Source organism: Fundulus heteroclitus, unplaced genomic scaffold (genome assembly GCF_011125445.2).
Source record: "Fundulus heteroclitus isolate FHET01 unplaced genomic scaffold, MU-UCD_Fhet_4.1 scaffold_2.2, whole genome shotgun sequence".
Taxonomy (NCBI): Eukaryota; Metazoa; Chordata; class Actinopteri; order Cyprinodontiformes; family Fundulidae; genus Fundulus; species Fundulus heteroclitus.
The window spans coordinates 18,452-34,084 of record NW_023396611.1 but is presented as its reverse complement, the minus strand read 5'-3'; the positions used below and the strand labels follow the sequence as shown (position 1 = coordinate 34,084).

General features: G+C 40.6%; 1 protein-coding gene across 1 annotated transcript in view; it reads right to left on the bottom strand.

Annotated features, from left to right (window-relative positions):
* ntn2 (netrin 2) overlaps window positions 1-15,633 on the bottom strand; it is a 47,658-nt gene that overhangs the window by 23,770 nt on the left and 8,255 nt on the right. The gene's annotated exons all lie outside the window — the stretch shown is intronic.

Genomic DNA, 15,633 nt, shown 5'->3' with positions numbered 1-15,633 from the left:
AGGGAGACATTTTCCAGCAAAGCAGCATAATGCTGAGTGGTTTATAATCTACGCCGTGGCTCCGAGTGCGGCTGCTGTCCCAGGGTTCATCCATCAAAAGTTCTATTTGCAGAGCTCATTTTCCCCATTTCATAATTAATGAATTCAGCTTTTTCCAGCCCATTAGATATCAAGAGAGACATTAATTTCATGAATCTGTGATGAGAAAAGACTTCAAAGATCTATTAAAACTGGGAGCAGTTCAGATAAGGAGGCTGGCTCCCGGCTAACTGCCCTCTAAATGAAGCGAGCAGAATAAATGGGAAATGGGACTTCACATTCTCTCCCACAAAAGGCTTCTTGATGTCACCTTGGCTTAAAACTCTTCCCTCAGATTCCTCTGCATTCACAAGCTGTGACACTATTGATAAACTCTTGTCAGTCTCTACATGTGGGGTTTGCATTAGAGCAGTCGATTGTGAAACCCACCGTTCCTATTTGTGTGAAAGAGTTTGATTTAGACTCTCCACTCTTGAAATCAGAGTCAGACCCCGGACCTGAAACCCGTCCAAAGCATCAAAGTCGGCGTTTGTGGAGCTAAGCTCTGGTTCAGAGTTACCCACAGATAAATTAGAAAGGGATAAACAACGGTAGGGCATTTGGACAAAAAATGTCAACAGTGAGGCAGTGGAGGATAACAAGGTGATCACAAATAAAGCTGGTATTAGTTAACTTAAGTCAGGATGGAGACTGTTGGAGGGAACAGATTTCAATAACAATGAATGTTTAAAATTCAATAAGACACAACAATAGGGGAAAAAGTAAAGGCAGACTGGAGGAAGTACTACACATGTCATAGGCAGAGAATGAATCTAAAACGGATTGTGCTGGGAGACAGTATTAAATATTTATTCACTTATTCAGATAAATAAAGTCTAAACAGCATCAGCAGTGTGAGATGTATGTGAATAAATACAAACATATGATTTTTTCTATTAAACAACCTGCACAGACAATCCAGAGATTTCTGTCATGCCAATTCCATAAATTATCCATGTCTGAAGTCCGGTAACTTTTCTGCATGAAACATATTATTAGTAGTGAAACTAATAGTTTAGTGGCAAATATGTACCAGTACCTATGTCCTGCAGCAGGGCATTAAATACAGTTTCTGAAGCCTATTTCAGAAGGGTACACTTTGGGCCAGTTAATGGGACAATACTGGGAGTGCACTGAGACACATAAGAGAAATTACCATGCATGATCTTATTCCTAAGTAATTTTAATATGTTGAACTTGGATAAACCAACCCCAAGATTGGAACTATTAACCTTTTAGCCATGCACAATGCCACTAAGCAGCCCCTTTACAAACCACCAGGCTGTACATTCATTCAGTAACACTGTTGCATATGATTATTTTTATTCATTTTATTCGCTTTTATGATGTAAATGTTGTATGTTTCTTTTACACATGAATAACTCAACCAAATCTACTTCTAAACTCTTTCCTTGTGCAACCGGAGCGGTCAAATCAAAAGACATGGGTCTAAACATAAAGGAACGAAGCTCCGCATCAATTGCTGTTATGCCTTCAAACTGCATGTGTTGCTTTTGATGCACATCTTTTCATGTTTAGTGGGTGTGTGTTGGTAATAAAAGGTGAAATGTTCCATGTTGAACTGTGTTTGGATGGCATCTGTTACTTTTGTTACGTTACGTTAATGAAGTTACGGCTTCATTTATTTATCATTTACATATTTAAGGATGGAAGTTCAATGCTCTCCTCAAGAGTCCAAATAATATTTGGCTTAATCAATCAGAAAGTAGGTTGGTCTAATGCTAGTTGGAGCTATTTCAAGCATATTTCATACAGAGGTGAGTGTGATCATTTGTGAAGCAAGCAGAAGCAGACAGACTGATAAATGCAGGATTTTTTAATAAAGGAATCAAAACAGCTTACAAGGCTAGCTCAAAAGAGGAACCGACCAGGGATACAAGCCACGAAACACAACAATGGGAGAAAGCAACGATGAGAAGTGAAAACCAGGGAGCTTATGTACAAGGAGAAGCATGGAGAAAGGTATGGCAGGAATAGGTGAGAGCAATCAGGTGGAGATGAGGAACAGCTGATGCTAAGATGGCAGATGAACTGAGGGGAGGAGAATCATGAGCAGGATCTGAACAGAAAGAAACTGAAGGAATCAAATAGATACTAATACAAAATAAACACGCGTCTGAGCCTTATAAATCTCTTAACTAAAATGGCTGCATTAAGAGAAGATAAACAATGGAGAAAATCAGAGACATAAAATAAACATAAAAAAACTAAGCAGTGAGCGAAACTTCATTAGTGCATACAGAGTGTCTGCATAGCATATCTTTAGGTTAAAAAATGCTGTCTTTGACCCATCGCTGTCACATTTATATACAACCTTTGTGTAATTTTTTTGGACATTTCTGGCTTAGCTGGTGATCAAGTTAGATTTGCTACAGGATCCTCGTTCTTACAAAGATGTGATGCAGTAGCTTTGTTTGCGTCATACCCCTGAAACAAGGACAATGTGCACTTGTGTAATTGGGATGTAAATAATACAATAATAATTTTGATACTAATATTCAATATTCTCAACACATTAGCTTTTTAGGTCATTTCCTTTACTGTAAGCTTATCACCTGCGCAGGTTTTGCAGAGCAAATCTAAATGTTGTACATTATAACGCTCCCATTTGACTGTACACCTAACAGCCAAAACATTGTACCCACACGGATCCTCCTCATGCTGCCGTCTTAGCTCTGGCCATCCAGGCAGGAACAAAGAACCCCTGAATGTGTCCCAGTGTGTCCTCTACAGTACAGGGACGCTAACAATAGAGCCTTTGGGTGCTGTGAACTTAAGAGAGGGGTTTCTGTGGATCAAGCTTGCTGCCCAGAGATCCCTTAAGACCTCTTTAGACCTCAAACTCTTTGTCATGTTCTTTGAGCCCTTCCTAAGCAGTTCCACACTACTGTCCTACTGGGGGGAGGTGATACCAAGGGGGAGTGCTGCTGCCAAACGGTTGTTAACATGCCATCTATGTGAATCGCAAAACACTGGTTTTTGCCATCGGAACATTTAACTGTGCCAAAATGCTCAATGTTGCTTTTCCTGTCCCTCATCATCATGCTAAAACTTGACAAACTGTGTAGTTTGTCTACAGCAGCCAAGGTCACCTGTGCAGTTTTCTGATATTTGTGCATTTTATAGTAATTTAGTAGCTTTTAATTCACAAGGGAATCAACAAAAATCCTGCATAAGAATTATACCATATAAAATGCTCATCACAGAGTCATATATTTCCTTGTCTATGGAAGATTTTGGAGCTGGACCCTCTGAGCAGTGAAAACGTAGATCAGTCATAAAACACAGCGATATCATCTGGGGTAAAGCAGCAATCAGTGTAAAACATCATGGCTATGTGCAAAATTTGGGATCCCTGGTAAGGGTGTGGAAAAAAAACTGCCAATAAATTCAGATCCATTGTAACAACATAATTTCTTTTTTTTTAAATCCAGTCTATTAGTAAATGTTTTGAGAAGGTGGAAAATACCATTTTAAGAACAAGATGTTTTTGACTGAATCATATGTATGTAATTAACAGCAGTCCTAACAATGCCTCTATAATAAATGTGGCTAGCGCACTTTTTAAAATTAATACTTCAAATAGAGCAACATATATAACAAGAATATATATACAGTCATGTTCAATAAATTAGAATATGGATTTCTAATTGTTTATCAGATTAACAGTACCTTTTGATAAAACAATCTTTAAGCAGATATCCAGCGTACTTTTCATTAAAGGTGCATAGTGAAAGTTTTGAAATGAAAAATTATTTATTTTCTCTCCCATACATGACCTTAAAATTGCCCGATGTCTAAAATGAGTTATCATTTATTTACCGCAGTTGCCTCTATAGGCTGGATTAGTTAGTTCATGAGAGAGTGATTCAGGCTGAATCCTCTGTAATCGATGAGTTAGCAAGGGAACACGGGTTAACTTCAATATTAATAGCCTTCTTACCTCAAAAGACATTACACCCCTAAACAAAAGACCTGTGCAGTCGCAGTGGCAGACGTTTTTCCTCTTCCATGCACGAGCACAAAACTGGTGTAATTTCAACTTGTCGCCAGAGGGGGCAGACATGTGCAAAGATCCTAGAATTTACCCGATGCTCCTTTAAGCCCCCAATTTTAAATAAAAATTTTGCTTTATTTGTCAGTCTGATGCAATTTTATAATAATGGATGCTGTGTTTTTATTAGCTGGAGGTGAAAAAACAGAAATATGGGCTTTAAAACATCCTCAGTCTGTGTAAAACTAAGTGAATTAAGTTACTGAAATAAATGAACCTTTCAATAATGTTCAAAGTTATTAAATATGACTGTATACTAATATAAGATGCTCAGATGAGAATAAGATTATGCCTTTCGGTAACAGCTGGGTCTGGTGTGAAACAAAAAGAGGAAAACGACCTCAAGCTCACTGTTAAGTGTGGTGGAGGATCTGTGATGCTGTGGGCCTGTTTCTCTTCCTAATATCCCGGGAGCCTTGTTAAAAAGAATAACTTTGGAAAAATCTTTAGAAATACCAAATAAACATCAAATTATTTGGTGCCGTGTGCCAGTAAACCGAAAACGGAACATTGTTGTTGCATCTTTCAATCAAATAAGGACTGAAAACATTTGGCAAATGTTTTAATTTGATGATTTCATTTCTTCTTCTCTCTCTTACTTGTTTGTTGTTTTTTTGTTCTGTAAAGTGTTGGTTTCTGTACTTTTCTTTATACTACCTTCAGGAATTAGGGCCAAGTTTAAAAGGCCCCTTTGAATAAGAAATACATAAAAAAGTAACAAAGTCTTGCTTTAAGGCCTAATGAAAGCGCTGAACAATATGCACCCACATCCCCAGTCAGAGAAGGCCGGGCCCCTGGTACGTTTGAAAGAGGCCCACTTTTCCCAAAATCCAGACTCTGGAAAGGGGGGAAAAAGTGCGGGGTAAGGGGCACATTCCCAGACTGTTTTCCCTACTCCATCTGGTTATTACATGGCCCAATTTATATGGAATTCTGCTATTTAATGAAGCCCTGTTTTATGTATAAATTGATATCAAAGCGGCACTGTTTGTGTGGAGACATCACTTTTGGTCTCGTTGCTACGCTTTGATGAACTGACGATCCCCGTGACCAGAACTGACCCCTTGATCCAGGAGAAAAGCACAAAGTAGATGTGTGGGCAGATCTAAGACGGCGATTCCTCGCTGGATGTGAGAAAAACTTTGAAAAATAAGCTCGGAACCTTTGACTGCTGATATGTGCATTTTTGAAATATTGTGGCTGATCCCTTTTTTAACTGGCAAATCCAAACATACTGCAAATGAGTGAGGTTACAGCGCTGCAGACTTCTGTATGTGTGCATGCTTGTGAAGCATTCATCGGCCTTCGCCACTTCCTCTGAGGGAAAGTTGACAAAGAACACACGGGCTCAGATGGATCACCGAAGCTATGCAGGTCGGGAACTGTGGTCACGATCAAGCGTCTCAAACGCACACACAGCTGTGAGCAGTTGCGTCCATTAACACCTGGTGGGGGGAACATGAAAGCGTCGGGTTTGCTTTTTCTCCACCAGCTGAAGGACCGCTGTGCAACTAGATCTGCCGACAAAGCCCGGACTAAGAGAGGATATGTTCGAGAGTGGGGAATGTAATGAAATCTCTCTGAAATTAACCTTTAAATGATTTAACATGTGTAGCGGTGATGGCTTTAACACCACTGTGACACGGAGAATGAGGGAATTTGTGTTTGGGATAAAAGAGCAGCTTAGTGATTGGAAACGAGACAGGAAAAGAGAAGGTCAGAGGACACATTGCTTTATGTTAGCTGAGGAGAAGCGTTGTTGGGAAAAAAACGTGCGCGTGGTTTCCATCGTCTTCTAATGTGAGCTCCAGCTGCCCAAAGATCCTGGGATGTTTTTGGCTTTGCGTTGAAGTGTTTGTGCCCCCCCAACCTGCTGCACGCCCCGTTCAACCAAGTTAGATCCAACAGGAAGAACCAAACAGTGTTACAAGTTCAACTGCTCAACGTTTGAAAAACCCTCGCCAATTATCAGGAAACACCTTAAATTAGAGATGCACAGAGAACCCCGAGGAATCAGCAGATTTTACGCTGGATAAGTCTTAAACGGCGTTGGAACCTGAATCTGCCGACATTTATCTGACCACTGAAAGCACCATGTCTACAGTTAAGGTGAAAACAAAAAAAACAATTAAACATAAAAGCAAACATTCTAAGCTCCTGATTGAAAGGGCTCAGAAAGAACAATAATCTCATGTTAATTGCCTCCTTTACCTAAAGCTATACATTTGAAAATAACTTAAATTACAAAACCATCAACAGCAATAAGCATCGAAATAACAAAACAAAGGTAAAGAAGTGAGATAACTGTCCTCCAAAACTGATTTATTTTCTGTATACACTTAAAAAATAACATTTGACATGAATCAAGCATAACTGTCATATTCCCTCAGCATTCCAGCTTTTATTGTCATTTTAAATGCAACTATTAATTTTGATTCTTTGGTTTCTTAGGTCAAATGTATTCACACTGCTGTCAAATTCAGGTTTAAAGTCATCTTTTGATGTTAGCAACCTTTTTTCTGACTTGAAGTAGCTCAGCAAGAGTACCAACTTAAATCTGATAGAGCGAGTTAAAGATTAGGGTAATGGCAAGGAGACCCTCCAACCTCAAAGACTTGGAGCTAATTACCAAATATAAGTCACAAAAGTATCTGTACAAACATGAAAAAAGAAATTGCTGCTTAGCAATTTTGTGAAGGCCCTGATTATTCTAATAACAACAAATATTTTACATTCAATACTTTACAAGGGTCAAAATAAATTATTGTTTTAAAACTTTTGTATTATCTTTGGACAGATTCCTGCCTCATTTCTGAGAATCGAACTTCTTGGTTGAAGAAGTCTTCTGAATCTTCCAGAGGATGAGGGATTAAGAGGTTAAATGCTAAAATGTTGAACTAACAATAACGCCCTTCGGTGTGGAAGTTGTTACTCATGGAAAATTATATCAAAACAGCTTTTCAACATGTCATTTTAGGCTAATTTTAAACCAGCACTAGTCAAACTGAACTAATCAGAAGCACTTGTCCATGGATGACTGGTGTTTGGAGGAAACGGTAAACTCACACAGGTATTCACACAGAACACTAACGGCAAGAATTGCCAGAAGTGCTGATATAAGATGCAAAAGACAGGGTTACAACGTCAACTCAGGGTTTTCCCCATCATAAGCCAACGTTACCTGGTCAATAGGCTTCCAATTCCCCAATATGCCCCCCCCCCCCCCCCCCCCACACACACACACATACATACATAGACGCCTCCTAGTGGGTGCACAGCCACCTATGTCAAATTAATTATAATAATTATAATAAATGAATTAATTCCTAAACAAATTTAACATGTAAATGTAAGTTCAATTTCAATTCAATTAAATTCTACTTATATAGCGCCAATTCATAAAACATGTCATCTCAAGGCACTTTACACAGTCAAATTCAATCAGATTATACAGATTGGGTCAGATTATACAAATATAAACATGGACTGCTTTATGTTGGATAATTAACTTTAAGGAATACTGTAAAAAAACAATAATTTTGCGACATGACACCTTGAAGATTTTACTGGATTTGTAAAAGAGTTAAGATCTGTAAGTTTTGGCTATTATTTTGTTTTGTTTCACAATATTTTTAAGACTAGTAAAAAAAATTGTGCAGAAACTATAAAAAACATTTTGTTATACTTAATATTTCTTTATAATTCAGTTAAAATTGTCCTAGGCTGGACAAAATCTCTAATCAATGCATCTCTAATATTAATTTAAGTTTATTTAAAACATGCTGACAATATTAACAAGTCACATGTTCACATTTCCTTCTTCCATGTTTAAAACTGAACAGGTAAAAGTATAATCCTATAGTTTGCTATCCCTTTTCAAGCTCTCTGAACCAACGTGGAATTATTTACACTCTTTATAACCTCAAAACAATATCTAGTTTTGTTATTGTGCAACATTTCCAGTTTGTAGGAGACAAACACGCCCTTAAAGATGTAGAGGAAATGTGTGGCTGCTGGAAATGTCGCAGAAATGCTCTGATCTTTCAGGGAATGAAGCTGGTTCAGGGCTCCAGCTCCAGCTCAAAGCTCATTTCTCACGTTGTCGTGGAAATCAAACAACAAACACAAGCTACAGCTTTGGCAAACGGGGGGATGCTGAGACAAAACTAAAGGACGGGATGAGCATCGAGGAGGAAGAAGCCCTTTGGAAAATATTAAAGAATACTGCTTCTCCACCTTGTCATTAAACTGACATTGCCAAATGCAAATCTTGTAACGGGGAAAACTTCCTGCTGTGTCATTTTTTTGAAAAACGTCTCCCCATTTAGTCTTTGCAGACATTCCACCAGTTTATCTGTTGCTGGATGTTTTGTTTCAAGAAAGAGGGACAGAAATGCACCTTTTTTACAGCTAAAAAACTCCCTCTCTCATCTGACTCCCGTGTTATGACCAAGTGGCCCTTGAAGCCCGCTCTAGACAAATAACAGCAAGTGTATTTGCGGAGCGCGCCACTTCTCTTTCCCCTCTCCATATGTCAGGGATAAATCCAAACTCGTTTTTCGTCCAGCTTGAGCGCCAAAGCCAAGCCGGTAAGCACAGCCAATTGATTTTGGATGCCTGTGCAAAACCCAAATCCCATGGCTAAAATTGGTCCTTGAAAATTGGAGGGCTCATACCGCCACCTTTCCCCTCTTGGCCTGGGCAACGGTCCAGACGGGCTCCCTCCCCCCCCCCCCCCCCCCTCGGGTGCTCTCTCTGCCTGGCAAAACACACTCCGCTACAGTATGTGAGCTCCCGCCATGCGGTGCGTGCCTTTGTGTGCGCGTTTGGGCCGGGTTCCACCTGGCTGCTCCAGCCACCTGCTCGGAGCACCGAGGGGAACACCCGGTTAATTAGCTCCTCATTATAGCCAAGCCAGACCCGGGTGCAGGCTAACACACACTCATGGACACACAGACACGTTCAGGCACACATTGGGGGAGTTGTTGTAACCACACAGAAATGACAGGACCAAAGTGATTGAAGTCACAGAAAGGATGAACTGAAACTATGTCGGAGCTTCAAGCTCTAATTAGCTGCAGACAACAAGAAACTACAACTGTGCAGGCCTGCTGATTGGTCTACGCGAGAACTCCTGCCTCTGTAACAAGACCACTCTGGATCCACTCTCTCCTCCCCTTAAATCTGTCTTTGACTTCTAGTTTTAACACCACTTTTCAGCCCCCAGCTCTCTCTACTAGTTTTTTGTGGTTAGCCCCTCTAATTCCCCTTCCATTCCTCCCAAAAGCCCTTTCCTCCTCTTCTCCTCTCCTCCTCCTCCTTCTTTCCACTCATGTCAAACACTGTAGAGATGAACAGAGAAATTGCCCGTAATAAGCCCTTTTTAAACTTTATCAGCCTTGACTGGTAAAGTCAGTCAAACTCAAAAAGCGTATATTTTTCCAAACAGTGAACACACCATACAAAGCACAATCAGGCCCAGAACAACGTTACGGAGTGAAGAAGACTTTTCTAGTATCATTGAGACGTTTCGAATGAAGTCAAAAGGAGCACGTGTCATTTTAGACAATGTGTTCACATGTTTGCTGTTCATTCGGGCTGTGAGAGAGTGAGCGAGAGCAAAACTTTCAGCCGATAAAAGGATCGAACGGAGCACATCAAATGTGCTCTCTTTTATTTCTAAGGGTTTTCACCTGTCTGGGGTACTTGATTTTGGACCAAGATGCTAAAGCCAGTTTAAAATGTCCTCTGGTGTGGACTGAACCACCTGGAGCTTAACTAAAGATAGTGGAGGACTTCAGGAGACTTGATCATGAACCTCAAATTGCCGCGTTTCTAAAAAAGAAGAAAGAAAAAAAGAAAATGACTTATGTATTTTTTTGCCAAACCCGGTCCAGCTGTGCCAGGCCTGGTTCTAAATGCATTTCTTAACTGGCTTTTTAAAAGAACTGGTTTGGTCCACAGTTGGGAAAATTCTGCATTCAGATCACTGGCCCTGGAGTCTTTCTGCGTGGAGTTTGCACGTCTTCCCTGTGCATGCATGGGTTCTCTCAGGGTACTCCGGCTTCATCCCACAGCGCAAAAACACGACTGTTAATTCTCTCTAAATTGCCCCTATATGTGAGAGTGTGCATGGTTGTTGGGCCTATTTGTCTCTCTCTGCCCTGTGATGGACTGGAGACCTGTGCAGACTTATAACAGAATTGTTTTAAGCAGATACCCTGGTATTACTAGCCTAATTTGCCGATGTGCATAATGGTCGCTACAGTGCCGACCTAAAGTGCTGCTAACAAGATTACACACAGTGCTTCAAACTGCTACTATTAAAACAATTACACTACTTTTATGAGCAGATTTAAATACAAAGTTTTAGGCTGAAATTGAGGAAATCTGCATCTCTGCTGTGCATTAACCTACATATAGATGCATATATACCCATACCCAGTCTATGACTGGATGGAAATTTCTGTACGATTCAACTGAACTGACTTTGTAAAGTACTTTGAGATTACGTGTTGTGAAGTGGCACCATATTAACAAATTTAGATTGAATTGAAATCAAAACGGACAGATGAAAAATTAAAATAATGTGAATTTATTCCAGTGCTAATACAACATTTTACTGATGGTAAACTTCAGTGGTTTTATTTTGATCAAGGCAGATTAACCAGATCAACGCTTCCTCGTTCAGTGCAACCCCGGAGGTTAGCGTTCATGATGGAGGCAACTTCTTCCTCCTGTCCTGCTAAAACTTGGCGCTGAGATAGCATCACTGCCACGGTGTCTGAACGAGTCGCGGAGGCAGAAATAGACACAAGTGGCACCACTTTAGCTAGTAGAACCATGCCTGCAAAACGAATTCTATTTGTGCGTTTCACAAACAAACGAGAATCCATCTTGTACCGCTCCGGCTTCATCTTTGAAAGAAGAACAGCAAGAAGCGCCTTGACTAGTTTAGCTTCCTGTGGTTTATTATGACGGTGCTGCTTACGTTTTAATTTGATACGGTGATTGGCTAAAACTAACCATTGGTAGGTGGGCACTAGGTGTATCGCTTTACCCAATCAGCTTGGAGAGTTCTGCTCCTTTCCCCAAACGGATTCGACAGGAGCAGTCCCAGATTGATAATGTGCAGAACTAGAGCGCTCCACGTTGTCAGTCTGGATGGCCAGGTTACCAAAACGCTGATCTCAACAGGAAGGATGAGGCATGAAAGAAATTTTTTAAATATTGTTGGGAAAAAAAACAATAATACCCATTAGGTTAAACACATGGAAATATACCTGCATTTTATTATCACGTGACACCAGATTTCATTGCACTGTCCTACAACTAACCATCCACGGTTTTGTCTACTTCTTTTTCTTGGTTTTCTTCTATTTTTGCGAGGCATCAAACAGGACAAGAATGACAAGATTAGTCTGGAGGGTTGCCAGGTTGGGTGGGGGGGGGGGGGGGGGTCTGGTGTCGGTGGAGAGTTGTATCCTTAGCTCTGTTCTCTTTCACTGGTGCAGTTTGCTTCCTCACATCTAAACATTGTTATCTCCGCCCTGATTTTCAGCCTTTCTTACCAGTTTTTTCCACTATGGCTATGTCCTGGAGTCTGCAGAGGAAACTGAGTTTTGGACAGTCTAATTCTCACAGTCTATCAGTGTAAGCTGAGATAATAAACTGGAGCAGTTCTCTGTCTGACTTTAGGAGTGACATATACAAGATGTACAGATGGAATATACTGTGTAAATCTGTTCAGAGATAACAGAAATGGGGGAGAACTAGCTCTTAAGTACTCGTTTGATAGAGAGAAACACGGAAGAGGTAAACAATGTATAGGGTCTGAATTGTCATCAAGTGAAACAGTGAGTGGCATTATGGTTTTTAGAAGATAATGACACATTTCTTTAATTTCGATTACCAAAAGAAAACTGGTTAGTTTGGTTTAGGTAAAATGTGAACACATCTTCACCAAGAGAGTGGTGGCAGAACATTTGCTTTAGCGGTATTTCCTATAATGGTAGTCTGGAAAAATCTCTGAATATTGCAAATAAATTGAAATATAGGTAACCTGCAGTTGGCAGTGAAGGAAAACCCTGTTGTCCCTTCTGAGATCTGATTTTACAGATTAGGGGAGAAGCTGCTTCAGACACAGCAGTGACTGTCAGCCAAAGGCAAGAACAATTAGCAATCAGAGTCCATATTTTTCTCATTTAACATCTAAATGCAGCGGTTCTGTTTCTGGCCTCAGGTTCTTTGGACAAACAGCATCATGGAGACAAAGAACCCAGCAGACGGGTCAGGGAGGACGTTCTGGTCCAGTTTACAGCAGGATCAGGTTCTACAGAACCTCTCAGAGCTCTGACCATCATCTGGACCTGGAGAGAGGATGGACCTCCTGCAGACCTACCAGGACATGGACGTCCACCTGGACTGACAGGCTGGACCAGGAGAGCATTGATCAGAGAAGCAGGAGGACCATGGTGGCTCTGGAGGAGCTGCAGAGACCCACAGCTCAGGTGGGAAAATCGTTAATATGACCACTATTGGCCATGCATTCCATAAATATGGGCCGTATGGAAAAGATGCCAAGAAGATGGTAATGAGAAGTCCTATTTCCAGTTTCAACACACCATATAGAAGAAGCTTTGATTCCATGAGACCAAAATCAAACTTTTGGCCAACAAGCAAAACATGTGATGAAAAACCGACACTTCAGATCCCCCTGAACACACCATCCTTATGATGAAACATGGCGGTGGAAGCATTAATCAGACAAGCAGATGGAGGACAATTGAAACACTGGAGGAGCTGCAGAGAGCCACCGCTCAGGTGATAATATCTTTGAAAAATTATTAAGGGAAACAAATGTCAGAAACTCGTCCCTTATGAATTCTTCCTCTATGGTGGTATTGTAGCACCATTTCTGGTGAGAAGCACCCTACTGTTGGCATAGGGCGCCGCCATTTTTACAATCAATGACCAGAAATGGTGGCGTCCTGTGACTGCAGTAGCGTATTCTTTTTTTCTGGCCAGAAATTGGTCAAAATGGACGAGGAAATATACATTTCTGCTGATTACATTGAATATAATGCATCACTTTTCAGATTTTGTGGGCAATAAGTCTTCCAGTTCACAACTATGCACTACTTTGTGTACAGTCGTACTATCACATAATATTCCAGAAAAAATGTGGTAAAGTGTGTGGCTGTAACTTGACATAATGTGAAAAAGGTTCACGGTTTATGGATACTTTTAAAAGATGCTGTATTTTATCCTAATAGTCTCCGATTCTGGCTGCAACCAGAAAAACTCCCAGGCAGCCAAAAAACACATTTTCTCCTGCAATAGAGCAGAGGGGGTTACAACAGCACATAAACGATGTTACAAAAACACCAAGAACTCAATACGCAATACGAAAAGAGGCAAAATAGGTTACAAAAAAAAGTAGCAGTCCAGGAGAAACATATCTGATCAAAGAGTTACTCTTTGACAAAAGTCAGTTGGTCCCGCATGGACGGAAAAGAGGAGAACCCCAACAGTGACGGGCACCTCAGGAGGTGATTATTACCATCTGTGAGCGAGAACCAGTGTGGGTCTGAGAATGCAGGGTGGGCACAGTCTGCAGCTTCCCCAGTTTGCTTTGGCATCAGAATGAAACACTGCAAGGCACAACCAGATTACATGTGGCTCACACACACACACACACACACACACCACATTAATTCTGTTATTTGACACTTTGCTGTCTTTAACAATCGTTTCTCCGTGTTCCATTTCTTTTTTTCTGCGACAAAAGCTTTCTGGGTGGTTTCTCCAAAAGAGAATTGCATGAATCCCCTTTGAGTTGGCAAAGGACCAAACCTGAAACCCTGACAGAGAGAATAAAGCTGAGCAGCGAAGCCGTTGTACAAACCAATCACATCGAAGTCTTCTTCACAGACAAACCTCCAACTAAAACCGAAGCTAATGCACCTTCTGAGTTTGCCGACCTCATCGAGTTGTTGTGTTTTTTGCCCCATGCTAACTTAATTTGCCGCACAAGCATTCTTAAAACATCATCCTGTGGTTTTTGTAATGATTTGAAAACAAAAGATCTCACCGCTTTTTGCCCGGGAACCCCGTTCAATGTTTGTCCACAAAAGCCTCTCCATAGGGATCATTTGAGTCCTGCTTGGAGTAACAGATCTTACTCTGTGAGACGACGAGCAACACTCTTAAAAGGGATAGTTCAGGGTTGTTGAAGTGAAGCACACAAAGACCTGTAGAGGATAAACGGCGGCACCCTGACTGCCATTAGGTATGGGGATAAAAAGCCATCGTTAGATCCTTTGCTGTTGCATGGGGTCCGGGGTTCCTCCTGATGTGTGATAACGCCCAGTCTCATGTGGCAAGAGTCAGCAGCCAGGTCCTGGAGGATACTATTAGAATTTTCCTTTAGTTTTTCCCCCTGTTTTTGCTGTATTCAGCTAATCGCTAATTTAATAAGCCTATTTAAAGGTACAGAGCTATATTATAGGTTAAAAAACCCCCAAAAAAACCCATTTGATCACGATAAAATAAGGTTATATACACAAAGCGTCCATCCCGATAGTGTTTTGATGGCCCTTTTTGAGCCTAAACAGAAACCAGCAATGGGTGCGATGAGCAGATATAAATAGGCGTGGCGCCATCTACAGGCAGCACTGCAGAACTATCAGAAAGCCAGATGGCGACTACTAAATAATGCTGGACTGAGCCTGACCCTCTGCAACGTGATTGAAGACCAACCGTTAATTAAATAAACTAATCTTCAACAACTTTAAGAGCCTCACATCAGAAGATCAAAGAGAAAGAAAAGCCATTCGTAAACAGAAACAGGAACACAGCATCAAGATAAGAACCAACCAATCAATCGATATATAATGTTGTTTGTACTTAAGACTTTAGAGGCTAAGAAGCACATTGCTATCACTATAATCACAGTATTATTAAGAACAGCTGCATTTATGTTCTTACACCACTTCATCATTTTAAGTTGAGTCCTAACAGTCAACAAGCTCCAAAGTATGTAAAAGATTACAAAATAAAGGTGATTTTCTGATTAAAGGTGATGAGAAAAGCTGTTATTTCGAAGAACTGAAAGCTTTGTAATGATGCTATTTTAACAGTGAGAGAAGATGAGTTTAAATTAAAAGAGCTCAAACAACTTGTACCAGGTTGTTATGAACCACTAATAGTGATTGAACGCATCTTCTCTGCTAAATAAGTGTACAGGAGAATATGTACATTTCCGTTGAAGCTGCAGCTTACTGTAAACGCTTAGTCAGCAGAAGCACTGGATCAAAACAGATGAACTTGGAAGAAAGATTTTTAGTCAAGTTGGAAGGATTTTGCAACTCGAGTCTGAGTGACAGAGTCAAGTCCCCATCTTTGGCTCCCAGGATAACCAGTAGCTTTCTCTTCCAAGACCAATGTGGATTAAATGAATAAATTGACCTACCGCAAGT